Source organism: Rhinolophus sinicus, chromosome 8 (genome assembly GCF_057876585.1).
Source record: "Rhinolophus sinicus isolate RSI-liver-muscle chromosome 8, RSI-T2T, whole genome shotgun sequence".
Taxonomy (NCBI): Eukaryota; Metazoa; Chordata; class Mammalia; order Chiroptera; family Rhinolophidae; genus Rhinolophus; species Rhinolophus sinicus.
Window position 1 is genome coordinate 62,263,529 of NC_142508.1, and position 15,871 is coordinate 62,279,399.

Consider the following 15,871-nt stretch of genomic DNA (forward strand, 5'->3'; position numbering starts at 1 on the left):
AAGTAAATGGACAAAAATGTAACTTCAGGTAGCTATAAGTGCTACGAAGGAATAGGAAACCACGTAAAAGAACAGAAAGTTAAGAGGAATTATTCGAAAAGGTGATCTGTTACTTAGGAGTTGACATTCAAGCTGGGACATTAATGATGTGAAAGAGCAAGCCCTCTGGAAGTCTCGGGGATGAGTTTTCCAGACAGAATGTAAAGGCCTTGAGACCAGAATAAGCTTGGCATATTTAAAAAATTTAAATCTTGCCGATGTGGCTGGAGTGGAGTAACAGGGGAAAAAGTGGTGGGAGAGTAAAAAGTACCCAGGAGAAGTAGACTTCATTCTGAATTTTATCCTAACCACAATGGAAACAACTGAAGGTTACATATTTATGCTTTAAGATGACGCCTGCTGTTTTCTAAAGAACAGATTCAAGGGTGGAGATAAGGGAGCAGAATGAAAGCAAGGAAACAAGATAGAAGGTAATTAAACAAGTTTAAACAAGAAATTACTATGGTGTCTTGGATTTAAGATACTAGCAGCAGAGGTGTTGAGAGGTGGAGGAATTTGGGATATATTTTGAAGGTAGAGCTATAGGACTTGTTGAGGAACTGGATGAAAGAATGAATGGTTATGTCTTTAATGAGTGACAGAAGACTGAAAGAAGAACGGATTGAATATGAAATAAAAAGCTTCATTTTGGCCAGGTTAAATTTGAGATGACCACTGGATATCCAAGTATAGATAATGTGGGGCTCATAGGATAGGTCTGAAATTAAGACATACCTTTTGTAATCACAAACTTATAGATATCATTTCAAGCCATGTAACTGGATGAGATCACCATAGGTGTGAGTTGAGACAGAGAAAAAGCCCAAAGATGGCTTTGGGACATTCCAAAAAACAGAGGTCAGGAAGAGAAAAAGGAGGCATCAAAGGAGACTGAAAAGGAGTAACCAGTATTACAGGAGAATAACCAGAAACCACCACCACCGCCACAACTAACAACAAAAAACGACATTTGAAAAAGGAGGGAGTAATCAACTGTATAAAATACCACCAAGAGTTTTGGTAAAATGAGAACTGAGAATTGGTTATATGATTTGGCAAGATGGAGGTCACTGGTCACCTTTACAACAGAGTTTCAGTGGCATGAAAAGGACAAACACTTGATTAAAGTTGAGTTACAGTCAAAATAGGAGATGGTGGTAAAAAAAACCCGATTCGGCATGCACAGCCTAATATGGTAGCTGATAGCCACACTTGAAATACGGCTGCTCTGAATTGAGATGTGTTGAAAGTGTAAGATACACACCAGGTTTTAAAGACTTAGTGTGAAAAAAAGGTAAAACATCTCATTAATAAATTTCTAATGTTGATAACATGTTGAAATGGTAACATTCAGGATATATTGGGTTAAACATTCTCAAAATTAATTATACCTGTGTGTGTGTGTTTTTAATGTAGCTATCAGAAAAATCAGCCTTCATATGTAGCTCACATTACATTTCTATTGGAAAGCACAGCTCCAGACTATACTGGAGGAATAAAGGGTGTTTCCATACAGGTAGACTGTAGAGCAGGGGCTGGCAAATTACGATCCACAGGCAAATCTAGCCCACCTGGTTTTGCAAATAAAGGCTTCCTGGAACACAGCCATGTTCATTCTTTTACATTGTCTGTAGCTACTTTCATGCTACAAAAACAGAGTGGAGTAATTGTGACAGAGACTGTTGGGCTCATAAAGCCTAAAACTTTTATTATCTGGCTCTTTATGGAAAAGTTGCTGAACCCCTGCTGTAGAGGAAAGATGGAGAGGCCTTATTGTTTTCCATTTCGGGATAGTCCAGGATTCATATTCAGACTGGAGAAAGCCTTTGTTTACAGAAGGTTTGATTATATCGAGAAAAATATTCTTATGATAGTGTTGGAAATCAGGATTAGTATTCTTTTCCTTTTATAATTATATATGTAATTGCACTATTCTTTTGCATTATTGAAACCATAATTCTGTTCCTACTAAAAGTATTTTTAATAGGGAACACTTTTCAGAATTTAAGAGGCTTTATTTATTAGCTTGGATTCTAATTGTAACCAGATGTAATCAAACTTTTAATCATTTAAATTGGATTATTTTCCTTTTATTCTCCTATTGCACGTTGAATAACAACTTAGCAATACGGTACCTAATGCTAGATGTGCATATTGTACATATACCACATGTGGTATACACACAATGGAATACTACTTGGCCATAAGAAAAGATGAAACACTGCTATTTGCGGCAACATGGATGCTAAGCAAAACAAGTCAGACAGAAATGGTTAAGAACCATATGACTTCACTCATTTGTGTGATATAAAACTGAAAACTACAAAGGAACAAGACAAATAAAGAAACAAAAACTCATAGACACGGACAACAGTTCAGTGGTTACCAGAGGGTAAGGCGGGAGTGGGGTGGTAGATGAGGGTAAACGGGGTCAAATATATGGTGATGGAAGTAGTACTGATTCTGGTTGGTGAACACACAATGTGATACATAGATGATGTAGTATAGAAATGTACACTTGAAATGTATATAATTTTACTAACCATTGTCACCCCAATAAATTTAATTTTAAAAAGTGCATAGTAACCTTGAATATGAGGAAACTTGACACAGATTCAGATTAGTCCTTTGAGTAGTAATGATGTTCCCCTTCATAATATGGAAAAGAATAAACTTATTGAAATTGTTATTGGTTATCATTATTATTCTTTCATCTCCATTCCTACTATACCACCAGTTTAGAGGTTTAATAAGTAATGCATATTATACCAACATCCTTCCCATCTGACTTTCCCTTTCTTAAATTTATTTTCCTCTCTAGTCTGTCCTCCTTGCCATTTTATACTAATATTTTTAAAACATTACTTCAGTCTCTAAACATCTCTGCTCAAAAAACTTCAAGAAGACAAGCGACATTTCCACTAAGGGGACAAAGATGGCCAGTATCTTCACAACTATTGAACATTGTACTAGAGGTATTAGCTAATGCAATTAGACAAGAAAAATCAATTAAAGGCAGAGGAATACATAAAGAAGAAGTAAAACTATCTCTATTTGCAAATGATATAATAGCATGCTTTGACATTCCCAGAAAAAAATGATAAAACTAACTGAAACAATTGAGACAGCAAGATTTAAAATTAACATACAAAAAAATCATAAGCTTTCATGTATATAAACAATAATCAGAGCATATAATAGAGAAAAAAACCATTTATAGTATTCATAAAGGATATAAGCAACTATAAATAAACTTAACAATAAATATGTAAAATTTTATCAGAAAAATATGTTAAAAACACTCAAAAGATCCAAAAGTAGACTTCACGCAATGGAAAGACATCACCTGTTCTTGGATAGCACAACTCAACATTATGGAGATGTCAGTTCTCCCTAAATTGATTTATAAATTAAGTACAATTATAATAAAATATCATCAAGTTATTTATGGAGTTAGACAAGAAGAACACTTGTGTGTTTCCTATGACTTGGGTTTTATTCTAGTTTATTTAGCATTTCCAGATGATTATACCTGGAGGGTTTCTAAGTGATCTAATCTACCACATTGCCCAAATCAGAAGTCCTCTCTGCCTGTACTTTATTTTTCTTCTACTATATTTTTGATCTGCAGCTGGAAATCTGCATATGCAGAGAATGAACTTAATTTATGCACGGATTTTTGACAGTTCGGGTGGTGGGTACCCCTAATCCCCGTGCTGTTTAAGGGTCAACTGTATTTCTAAACACATATCGTGTGGTCTGGTTAGGCTTTTCTTCTTCCTAGTCCATTAATATGCATTGTTCCTTATTAATTCTGTGCTTTTGCTCATGCTATTTTACTGACATGAAACACCCAGCCTTCCCTAATTCTAGTCTTTAAATGTCAGCTTAACCTTCATCTCCTCCATGATGCTTCTTATTCCTCCAGCCTTCATTGACTTCTTTCTTCTCTAAATTCTGCTAGAATTATAGTTCTGTACTTATTCCTAAATTACACATGGTCCTTTATTATTTGCTTTTATTTCTTGTCTTATTTCACAATTTCAGGAAATTGGATTTGAAGAAATATGATATCCTTATGTTAATAAAGCAACAAAAGACCAAAATATTTAATGTGTGTTATTCCTATAATGTGCTAATTAAAATTAATAACAGTGTAGCAAATCTATAATTTGTGCAGACCTCTATTTAGACAATATATAAATTAAGGATTTTTTTATGTTAATTTTCTGTACTAAATCAAATGTTATGTCATACATTTCTGCTGAATAAAATTCTACCATCAAATTCCATTTGTGACTCAATGTTGTAAGCCTTTCAGAGGAAAGTCTACGTTACTTTATAGGTGGAAAGTATAGACTTTTCACCTTTTTAAATTCTCGAATCAGCAAAATATCTGAGAAAGGGAAAAGCTAACTAAAAATGCAATATACAGTTATGTTGTAATGTGATGTCTCCTTAGATGACTGATATCCTAACAAGTTTACATTGTAGCTATCCCCTCTAAGATTTTTTCATTCTTGTAGAACTTAAAACATGGAGATTACCAATCATTACATTTATTTTATTGGAAATTTCTTAAAACTTTTTAATAAGATTTGTCATATATAGCAACATACTGATTGGTGAGGTAATGTCATCTTCTAAAATGAGGATTCTTGAATTTAAAGAAAAGTTGTGTTGTCCCCATAGCACCAGAACATTCCCACTTCTGTGTAATCCACACTGAGACCTGCAGTGGGACTCATTCCTAAGGGATTAATCAGCGTTGGAACAGCCAGTGCTCATGCCAGATAAAGACTGGCAGGATGCTGATGAGGCAGCACAATGAATGATCTACCATAAAGGCCATGGGCAAGAGGTGGCCATTAGTCTAGAGCTCAGTAATGCACTCTTCAAGTATATTACTCACCAATCCATCAGGCAACCTGCTACAGGACTGAGAGATTCCAGCACTTTTAAATCTGTAATGCGATGGCTGCCAGCCTGCTCTACATGCCCTAGGTTACAAGGGCACAGTAGTGTGGGAAGAAGGCAATTCATTTGGTGTCATAGCTAGTATTTTTTCTGTTCTTTCTTCTGTGTGTACTTAAGAAATGGGCCTTTCATTATCCACAGATTAATAGCAGAGAGAATGCTCTGGTGTCTCTATTAGCATTAACTACTGGCAGATACTTTCCCAGTGCCCAATCGGCAGAATTTTCGTTAGCAAAAATAAGAAAAACTTATATAGGGAAATATGTCAACTTTCATTCCAAAATACAGCTACATATATTTTATATTAAGAAGGACTAGCAAAACAAACTCAACTTAGTAAACATAAATAGGCCAAAACTTAGCTGTAAATGAAGAGTGAAATTTTTTTTTTTTCTATTCAGGCAGCATTTACTACATTTAAAGGTTCACTATGCATTTTCTAAAATTATAATTGCAAGTGAAGGTTCAGGCAAAGAAAGTGATGATGTTGACTAATGCTGAATTTTCCAAATTTATAATTAACAAAGATATGCAATTAAACAAACTACAATCATAGACAAAGAGAGAGATAATAGGTTGAACTTAATTATGGTGGCCTTATTATTTATTCTGAGATTACAACTTTGTACTTCTTTAGTGTTTCATTGTCTTTTATGATAGTAAATATGATTGCAATTTTTGAATATTCCTTCTTGGTAATATGAACGGTTGGCAAATCTATGTTCCCATGTTTTAAAGGAGCTTGTAAGATCTGAAAATGTGAGAAGTGCTGATTCACAGCATTCAGGGAGTGCAGTGGGGGAAGGGAGAGGCATTGTCTCAGCAGCAGTTATGTTCCTGATGACCACCTGAGAATGGAAGTCTCTGTGGGGTCACTGTGGTGACAAACCGATGGGGAAGTACGGAATCAGGAATTAGGAATTCTGGCTTGAGAAAGGTAGGAGGGTCATCTGTAATCTTCCCCTTCTGACATAGGTGACTATCATGTCATACACAATAAATTTAGGTTGAACCATATGACATTGCTGACATTTAACCATTCTGACCTATAAAATGACGATTTAATATGGTTGAACAGAATATAATTGATAGATGTTCTATAAAATTATGTAAAATGCTATGAGAACACAGAGGAGTGAATCACTAATTCTGTCTGAGAAAGCCTATGGGGAGGATGGGATTCATAAGAGATTATTTTAAGTGGAGATAATATAGTATTTGAGCTACATGAAAAGAACAAGCAAGAAATTTTCAGGTAAACAAACATGAAAGAGCCTTCCAGGCAGATAGAACAGAATTAGAAAGTGGATGGAGAAATGGAAAGCATTTATGATTTAGGATTAAAAGGTCTGTGTTTCCCCATAGTATGTATAATCTGTAACAAAGCTGACATTCTTTTTCCCTCCTTTTGTATCCTTTATATTCTTTACTGGGTAGCTTCTAGATATTTATCAACCCAAAGTACTAGGAAGGCTACAATAGGTATGAATGTAGCATTACTTCCCCCCATGAGCACAGATTTTATGACAAGATAGAATAATGCATATAATAATGCATATGAGGAGTGATTATGGGCATGAGTATTACAGACTGGCTGGCTGTGGGTCCCAATATCAGCTCTATCACTTATTAATAGTGGGTCATGGGTAAGTTATTTAGCCTCTTTGGGCCTCATTTTCTTCATCTATAAAATGCATAAACTAGGTCTTTTATCTTCCACACTGGCACACATCTATTTCCTTTGTTATAAAAACAAAAGTGATTTTACTTTATGTGCTCAGTTCATATCTGTAGAATATAAAACATTAAAAGATAATTTTTTGGACATTTTTTTCCCTTCAAGTAAATTTCCTCCTATTTTCAACAAAGTGAGACAAGTGCCAGCTCTCAAGTAAGAAACCTGCTCTTTGAAGTTTCTAGACTACCTCAACACTAGAGAAATTGGCTCTTCCAATACCACATGTAGTTAAGTCAGTATTTATGAGGAGCCCAGGGATTTTGTTCTAGGGGGAAAAATACTTCCTGCAACCAAACAACTAAATATTCTGAATAAAAGATTTACAACATCCTTTTAAATATATAGCTGAGCTAACAATAAAGTAAAGAAAACCCTTAGAGGCAAAGAACTAAGCAGAAGCATGAATCCAGAGAGGTAAACATGCTACAGCCTGCAGCTGCCCTGAGGGTACCTGCCAATCCACAGAAACCTAGAGCTTCTTATTTGAGAAGCTGGAATGGAAGCCCCACCTTAAAATCAGGATTCTGGGAGATACACCTTTAGTGAAAGAGTGAACTAAAAATTCTGCCCTGGAAAAGGAGAAATAATAAAACCTCTATTCAGTCTTGGCTATAGTTGGAAGGGACAAAAAGTCTGTCTTCTTAGGATTTTTAACAGGGCAACATATAATTTATAATCCAAACAGGGAATTTTCTGAGAGTGGAAAAAACATAATTATTAATAATTATACCAAGACAAAGGGCATTTAACTGGGACTGTCTTGGGCAAACCAGGATGTATGAATGCCCAATTCATAATCACAGGTTAGCTGTCATGTATGTATTGGGGTTGAAATTACACTACACATACGGATTAAAACAATATCCAAGCTGAGAAATTAAAGTTTCCTTGGTTGATAGTTCTTTCCAGGCATATAACAGGAAAAAATTCAAATCCATTCTAGGAAAATGTACCCTAAATTGTGGACTCATAGAATTTGCTCAGAAAAAAGTCCCAGTTTACATAATCTCATGATGGAAAATAAAAAAGAAAAATCACAAAACCCATGAGGAAACAAAATACTGTGAGAAAGAGCCAATGGAGGTAACAAGGAGAAAGATCTGATGAAGAAATACTGTTTTTCAAATATTGGAATTATATAATTCAGAATATAAACTAGCATGTTTAAATATGTATAAAGAAATAAAGGAGGGAATGGAAATATAAACCAGATAAAAGAGAATACAAAATATGGCCAAACAGACTTTTACAAAAGATTCAACTAGATTGTTTACGGAAAAAAATAAAATTTAAAATTCAATGGACAGGTAAAACATCAGATTTGACATAGATGAAGAGAGAATTAGTGAACTAGAAGATAAAACTGAAGAAATTAGCCAGAATAAAGCATAGAGAGACACAGAGATGGAAAGTATGAAAAAGAAATTATGATATGTGAAGGAAAAGAAGGACTATCATACCTATAGGTATGATAAGAATAAAAGGTAGGACAGATACTCAAGGAAATAATTACTGAGAACTTTCCAGGAATACATGAATCCTTAGAATTAGGAAGTATAACATAATTACCTTGAGCAGGATAAAGAAATCTACACATACATTTTACCTTACCACAGTGAATTTGCAAAACACCAAACATGAAGAAAAGATCTTAAGAGCAAACAAAACAAAGTGAATGACAATTTACCATGAAAGAAACAACACTGCTATCCGACTTCTCAACTGCAACAATGGACACTAGAAACCAGAAATGGAATATATTTAAATTTCTGAGATAAAATAATTTGCAACCTAAAATTGTCTTAAAGGATGAGGCAAAAATAAAGACACTTCAGACAAAAATTGAGAGTTTATGAGTACCTGACTCTCACTGAAGAATTCTTCAGGGCTATACCTCAGGAAGAAGGTAAATGATCCCAGAAAGAAGGTATGAGGTTGCAATAAGAAATGGAAAGCAAAAACAAAGAATCAAAAAAGGAATATATCGGATATGAGTGTATCTACCTCAACACTGCTGTATAAAATGATAAAATTAGGTCTCTACTTCAGGCAACAGTAGAGTAAATGATATCAAGCAAACCTTTCTACAGATAACAATTATAAATTCTGGGATACATATAAATCTAAAAGTTAAAATTATCAAGTTAAAAAAAACTCATCAAAGTGCATAGTACTTAAGACACGTACATTCAAATGGCCTATAAACTTCAAAAGATGTTCATCCTCCAGTAACAAGGGAAGTATAGGAAAGTGTATGGAAAGTAGAAGAAAGCACTTGTCATTTTCCAAGCCTCTTCATCTTATTTGGTCAAAAGATCACTGATTTTTGGCTGGATATATCACCACTTGGAATAAAGACCTCACTTTCCAGTAACACTTGCAGCTTGGTGTGACTATGTGATTAAGGTCTGGCTAACCGGTGATAAAGTATATACAGATTGCTCAAATTCTAGGAAATGTTCTTTAAACATCAGATAGAGGAAGCATGAACTTCTTTCTTTCTTCCATTTTCTGAGGGGTTGAATGCAAACACGATAGCTAGAGATCAAGCAGCCTCCTTCTACCATGAGGTTAAAACCACATGTAGTAGAAAGGAGACTTGGAACCTAATGATCCTGGAGCCATCACACTGCACCGAATTGCTTACTTCTGTACCTTATCTACATGAAGAGAAATAAACCTTTTTTTGGTTCTTTAAGCCACTGTTATTCCTGCTCGTTTCTTTGTTGCTGTCAGCCATAGCTAAACCTAATCTGAAGTAATACATGAAGATGTGATGGGAGTGTGGATTAGTCTAACCACTTTGGAAAGCAATTTGGCATTATCCCGTAAAGTTGGAGACGGAAATATCCGATGACCCAGGAAGGTACATATCCTAGAGAAATTTGCACACAGGTCCTGGGGGACAGAAACAACAGTTTCAGAGCAGCACTGGTTTTAAGGACAAAGAAAATGGAAAAAAACCGTGTGTGTGTGAAAGTTGATAGAGTGTATTCATACAATAGAATGTTCAACAGCAAAACAAATGAATAAAACCCACATAAATCAATGACAATCTCAAAAACAAAATTGAATACAAGAGTGAAATCACTAAAAACAGTACATAATAACATGTATATTAAAATAAAAACTATGCTGCATTTACCCGGGGTAGAAAAACCTCTGGGCACTAAACACAGAAATTATTTAAAACACTGGTGTAAGTATGAAGAAAGAGAAGTACTTGAATGACTAGACCAGCACTAGCTAACAGAACATGCTACAATGACAGAAATGTTCGTGTCTGCACAGTCAAATATAGTAATCCCTAGCTACACATGGCTTTTGAGCATCTGAAATACCGTTAGTGCCACTGAGGGATGGAATTGTACAGTTTATTTAACTTTAATTAAATTTAAATAGCCACATGTAGCTAATGGCTATTGGTCAGTACAGGTCTACAAAATAAATCACTCTATAAGCATGGTAGTTTGCCGACTCTTTGCTTATATATTTGGTATATAACTCAAAAGGAGTTCAAAGAATAATGACATTACTATAATAAAGCTCTTCCTATTTCCATCTATTTACTTATGTGAACAAGTTTGTATCAAGGCTTACATCAGCAAAACAAAAATATACATAAAAATTGATTCAGTCAAGTCAGTAAAATTCATATACAGACACATGAACTAATTGGGGGAGGAAGTCCCATGCTGCTCATTAATAGGTGTGTTTTTTGATAAAAATGTACTTTTCTGTTTAATAATTACTTGTCAACATTTGGGTAATACATTAAGCTGTTTTGATCAATTGTGTACAAAAAAATAATTATAATGTTAAATTTGATCATTTTAATGCCCAGAGGAGAAGATTCCCAAGTTTTCTAAGTTCATGGGCCCTTAGTGTTGCAGTAGTTTTTCCAAGGCTCTCCAAGGCTAAAAGAAAACCAAGTCGCCAACAACTTAATAGTAGTAGTTCAGGTTATGTCCAACAGATGTCACTGTGTTTCTCCCCAAATTTAAAATATCCTGCAACGCCCCTGTGAGCTGACTGCAATGCCCAAGGGTACCTCGGTGCACAGTTTGGAATCCATGCATCGAGAGCTTTTTGGGTATAGAAAATAAAACAATTGGCAAATCTGGATAAAGGATATATGGGAGTATTTTATATTTCTAGTGTTCAGGAGTAGTTTTCAAGAGTCACTTAATGGAAAACATAGGATGACATCTAGAAAAAGGCATATTTTTATGAATTTACAATGATTATAACATTTTGGAGCAGGTTAGTAGTGAATGGTATGACTACTTGGAGTTCACAAATACATTGTGAAGTTTAGATAAAAAGATCCTACAAAAGAAATGGATAGATATGCACATATGTAAATATACCGTGTTTCCCCGAAAATAAGACTTAGCTGAACAATCAGCTCTAATGCATCTTTTGGAGCAAAAATATATATAAGATCCAGTATTATATTACATATTATATTATATTGTATTATATTACATTATATTTTATCCGGTCTTATAGTGAAATAAGACAGGGTCTTTCTTATATTATAGTAAAATAAGACAGGGTCTTATATTAATTTGATCCAAAACACACATTAGAGTTGATTGTCTGGCTAGGTCTTATTTTCAGGGAAACACGGTACCAGTGCATATTACAGGGAAAATATTTTTAATTGTTATGGTGTAAAAAGCTGTATTTAACTTAAAAAATAAACCTCTCCCACCTCACAATCTCATCTTCTCACACATATTGGGGGCGGGGGTTTGTCTAATTAGTTATTCCTTGTTGATTGGCTAGACCATGCTAAGAAAACAGATCCATGCTGGGAAGGTTTAAATTTGGAGAGAGAGAGAGAGAAGAGAGGGGGGAGAGAGAGAGAGAGAGAGAAAGAGAGAGAGAGAGAGAGAAGAGAGGGGGGAGAGAGAGAGAGAGAGAGAGAGAAAGAGAGAGAGAGAGAGAGAGAGAGAGAGAGAGAGAGAGAGAGAGAGAGAGAGAGAGAGGCTGTGAAGTGGGAAAGAGAAGTACAATGAATTGAAGAAGTACAATGTTAAAGGGGGTTTAGGAGGAAGAGGAGGGGTTAAGGGTTAGCATGTGCTTCTTTGAATCTACAATAAAATGAGAATAGTTGTATTTTCCATATTGTATTTATAAATTTACTTTCTCTCTGACATTTTCTGTAAGTAATCTCTATCTACAGTTGAAATCAGTTGTTCATAGCAAAACAAGTTTCTCAAGAATATAGAAATATAATCTTGTCAACATGAAATATCTCTAGCTAAACAGATACATGTATTTTGAATAAAATAGTAAGATACTTTATTCACCATTGAACCCATGAATTTTTAAAAATAAACTTGGCAGAATTTGAACGGAATAGATGTCTTGGTTTGCTTATTACTGCTCTGCATTGAGAGTCTGTTTCATGGCAAACTAAAGAACGTTTTTTCAGTTTGAGCAATGATTTTTAAGAGAGCAGAAGAGAAGCTCACACCTTTAAAAGAAGGCTAATGTGGAAATAATTTTTACCCAATCACAATGTAAAATTTGAGAAACTAGCATGATGTTCGTTCAAATGACTTCCTTATCCAAATTTGGTAATTTTTCCCATTGTTTTCATTTTTAAAAGAAATTTAGACAATTAGCTCTTCTTTCAGTTTCTCATCAGTACAAAGGGGAGAGTAACAGTCATTTCACTGAGTTGTAGAAGTAAAGATGCTGTCTGGGCAAGCCCTGTACAATCCTGCAATGTCATACAATGTAACTATGGATGTTATTTTTCCTCTCTCTCTCTTGTTCTGCCTTGAGTGAAACACTGTGTCTCCAGGTTATTAAAAACAGACTTGGAGTTCCACTTTAGATATTTAGAAGTGAATTCATGACATTATGGATTATATGAGAACTTGGAGATTAAACAATTCCTTCCAACTCTCTGAGTGTCCATCACTAGTTCATGTACTATAAATTTGGGAATTTCTTAAGGCTAAAGCCCAAATTTTTGCCTCCCCATTCTGAAGGTTCCAGATGAGTCTTACAGCTTCAGCTATTACCAAGTTTGGGGTCCATACACCTATCTACAAATACACTTCTTACCTTCTTCCTAGTTCCCTACCCAAGCTTGCCCACAGAACATTTTAATTTAAATGACACCACAACTTCTGAAACATTGAACAACAGGTCCATCGCCCCCTAAGAGCTATCTTTACAAAATTTCCCATAATCATCAACACCTTCAGTATTTCCAGGTTCAAACCTTGGCATCATTTTTTGTTTTCCTACTTCTATTTTGACCTGATAATTACAAATTCTGTTAATCCTTTCTTTGTAAAAATCTTTAGATTCACTTTTCCATCAACACCATAGTCCCACCACACCCTCACTCCAGTTCCCGATTTCTCCACTTTCCACCTCTCTGGCCTTAACTATTCAATGTATGAATTAGTATTGCCATGGTTTATTAGGAATCCTCATCATTTGACTTTTCCATACCAATTAAACTTTGAGACCATTTGTACACTATTATATCATCTTCAGCTCAAGTATCCACAGTAGGTATTACTCATTTTATAAAGTCCTAATTAGTAAGTCCATCACTCGAGGCACTTCATTGGAACTATGATTTTTATTAACCATAACTTTCCTCCCATAAAAGACATTTCACTTCAGCTGCTCTACGATAATCGCTATCCTCAAGTTTGACTTTCCTTACCTTCCATGCTTTCAGGTCTGCAGTGGGTATACTATTGCCAAAAGAACATCTTCATGACTGTGAGGAGAGTGCGAGATCATTAAAACGAAGGGAAAAACTTCTGCAGATGATCATTTGTTCTGCAATAAAATAAAATAAAAAAACTCAACTGGATTTTTTTTTTTTTTTGGCTTCGTAGCCTAGAATTTAACTCTATACCACTGCTGTCTTTTACCTTTAGAGGTTCATAGTCTTCATCCTCTTCAAAATCCAATTCAGATTTTAACTTCAGCAATCTTTCCGGGACTGACAGCCCACAGATACAATATGCTCTCTACACATATCTGTGCTCTTTATTTGGAATTTTTCAGTATGAGTTGATCTAGCATTACTTTGCAGTACATACATGTTTGGTACATGTGCATATATACATTCCTTAATATCAGTCAGGGACACAAAATAATGTTCTATTCCTCTTAATTTTCAAATTAAATGCCTCTATCTCTTTCCTCTCTCCTGGGGATATTCACTTAAACTCCAAAACCTCTAGGAATGCTTATTTAGACTCACAGGTCAGTTCTGGTAACCATCCTCTGCTTAGTCAACCAAGGAGATGAATTCTTTTCTGCTGGTTGTCACTGGTAGAAGATATGCCTGTTGAAACAAAGACAATTCAGCAGCTGCAGCACAGTATTTGTTGCAACCTTTAAAAGATTCTTGTTCAGTACTGGATGAGCCACAATAAACTCGCTCTGGCCACCCTGCCTAGTGCAAGACTGCCTAGCTATGAGCCCATGAGTGGAAGGAGCTCAGCTGCAGTTACCCTACCTTGCTTCTTGTGACTAGGCTCAGATCTCTGAGCACATACATAAGACACAAATATTTTCTCTAAGGCTGCCTGTAGTACCAGAGTAAATTTGAAAAGATTTCCAGATTCAGCTACTACGGTGACTAATTCTCTCTTCTGTTGGTTTCTGCATATTTTTAAGTGCAAAAGAAATGTCCCCTGTTGTTTCCAAAGACTACTCCCATTGCTTCCCCAGGATAAGTAACAATGTTTTCAAGGGAAAATCTTGCCTTGTTACAAATATAACCAGCTAGTGTTAGGGACCAGGCAATCAATCTCTTCTCTCTTCTTTGTATAGTCTCCACTGTGATAGGTACTTGTAGAGACACTGTTGTTTGGTTGACCATGTCCACCGCGTCCCTAATCTCAACATCTTTTACCTATCTCCCTTAAAAGGGCTGGAAAAACCATATACAGGTTTTCCTCACTATCTGAAAGTAGCAAGAGTATTCCTATGAAACCTATCCTAAGCTGAAATGGTGTAAAGTGAAGAACTGACTACCATTAATTTACATGGAAGTATTTTTGAGCATTTCCCAGACCCTACCAAACAACATACCAAATCATACCAAATAACCTACCAAATCATACCAAATAACACATAAAACCTAAAATAATGCTAACATATATTAAAAGAAGGAATGATATGATAAATACACACCACCCTTTGTAAACCCATCAATCCCCTCAGGCAATAAACTTTGCATTTTATCCACTACTGATTGTCAACTAAAAGAGAATGCTTTGCTACTAGCAGAACCAACAGTGACTTCGGCAGCTTTCGAGATTCTATCTCTCTGCGTGTAAACAGTATGGATGGTAGATAACGGCAATTCCAATGCATACACAATGTCTTAATTTCATTCACCATGACTGAAACGCTTAATCATATGTTCAGTTTTATGCTAAGTGTAACACCCTTACGAGCTCTCTTAGGCTTTCTGATACCTTAGGACACATCTTGCTAACAGATGCACCCACAAAACAATTGAGATAAAGCACAGATGCTCACAGACACAGGGCAAAGCTACGGGGGCCTGATGGTGAGATGCTGAGTGTTGTTCTTGGAGGAAGGAGGTAGGTGGTGCCCGAGGTGCGCATTGGCTCTATAATGACTCACTGGAAAACAAATACTGAGTGCTAGTTTCACTTTTTGTCTTTTTTTGGGTAAAAGCGAAAATCCTCTTGGGATATCGTTTGGTTAGTGAAAACAGGTACTAATGTAGTTCTTTCGTAAAAGCAGTGGTGTGAGGCAACCTTTCAAAAAGCAGAGGATACCGGTACTAGTTTTTCTAGCCTCTCATTAGTTCTAACCATTTAGACCTATATGGAAATAATGCTGGAGAAAACTGTGAGACAAAAAAAGAAAAAGAACTGCATCAAATCTCTTAGACAAATAGAACTCCTTTTCTAGTTTAGTAGTTGTCTCTAAAGCTATAATTCAAAAACAGTATCAACAAATCAATTCCTGTTGAACATGACATTAAAGGTCATTAACTATCTTGCCCCATCACACTTCGCCACATACGCGTATTACCAAATCCTATATATCTAACAGAACTAGTTACTTGCTGCCCTCAGAACACACCTT

General features: G+C 35.5%; 1 protein-coding gene across 13 annotated transcripts in view; it reads right to left on the reverse strand.

The window, feature by feature from the left end:
• Positions 1-15,871, reverse strand: part of PMFBP1 (polyamine modulated factor 1 binding protein 1) — a 384,114-nt gene that overhangs the window by 201,935 nt on the left and 166,308 nt on the right. For 12 of the 13 annotated variants that reach the window (XR_016022045.1, XR_016022038.1, XR_016022037.1 and 9 more), the window contains 2 exons: positions 14,004-14,087; positions 13,455-13,573 (listed from right to left, as the gene is read on the reverse strand). The gene's annotated coding sequence lies outside the window, so the exon portion shown is untranslated. The remainder of the gene's footprint in view (positions 1-13,454; positions 13,574-14,003; positions 14,088-15,871) is intronic. The other variant, XR_016022042.1, reaches the window with a different exon arrangement.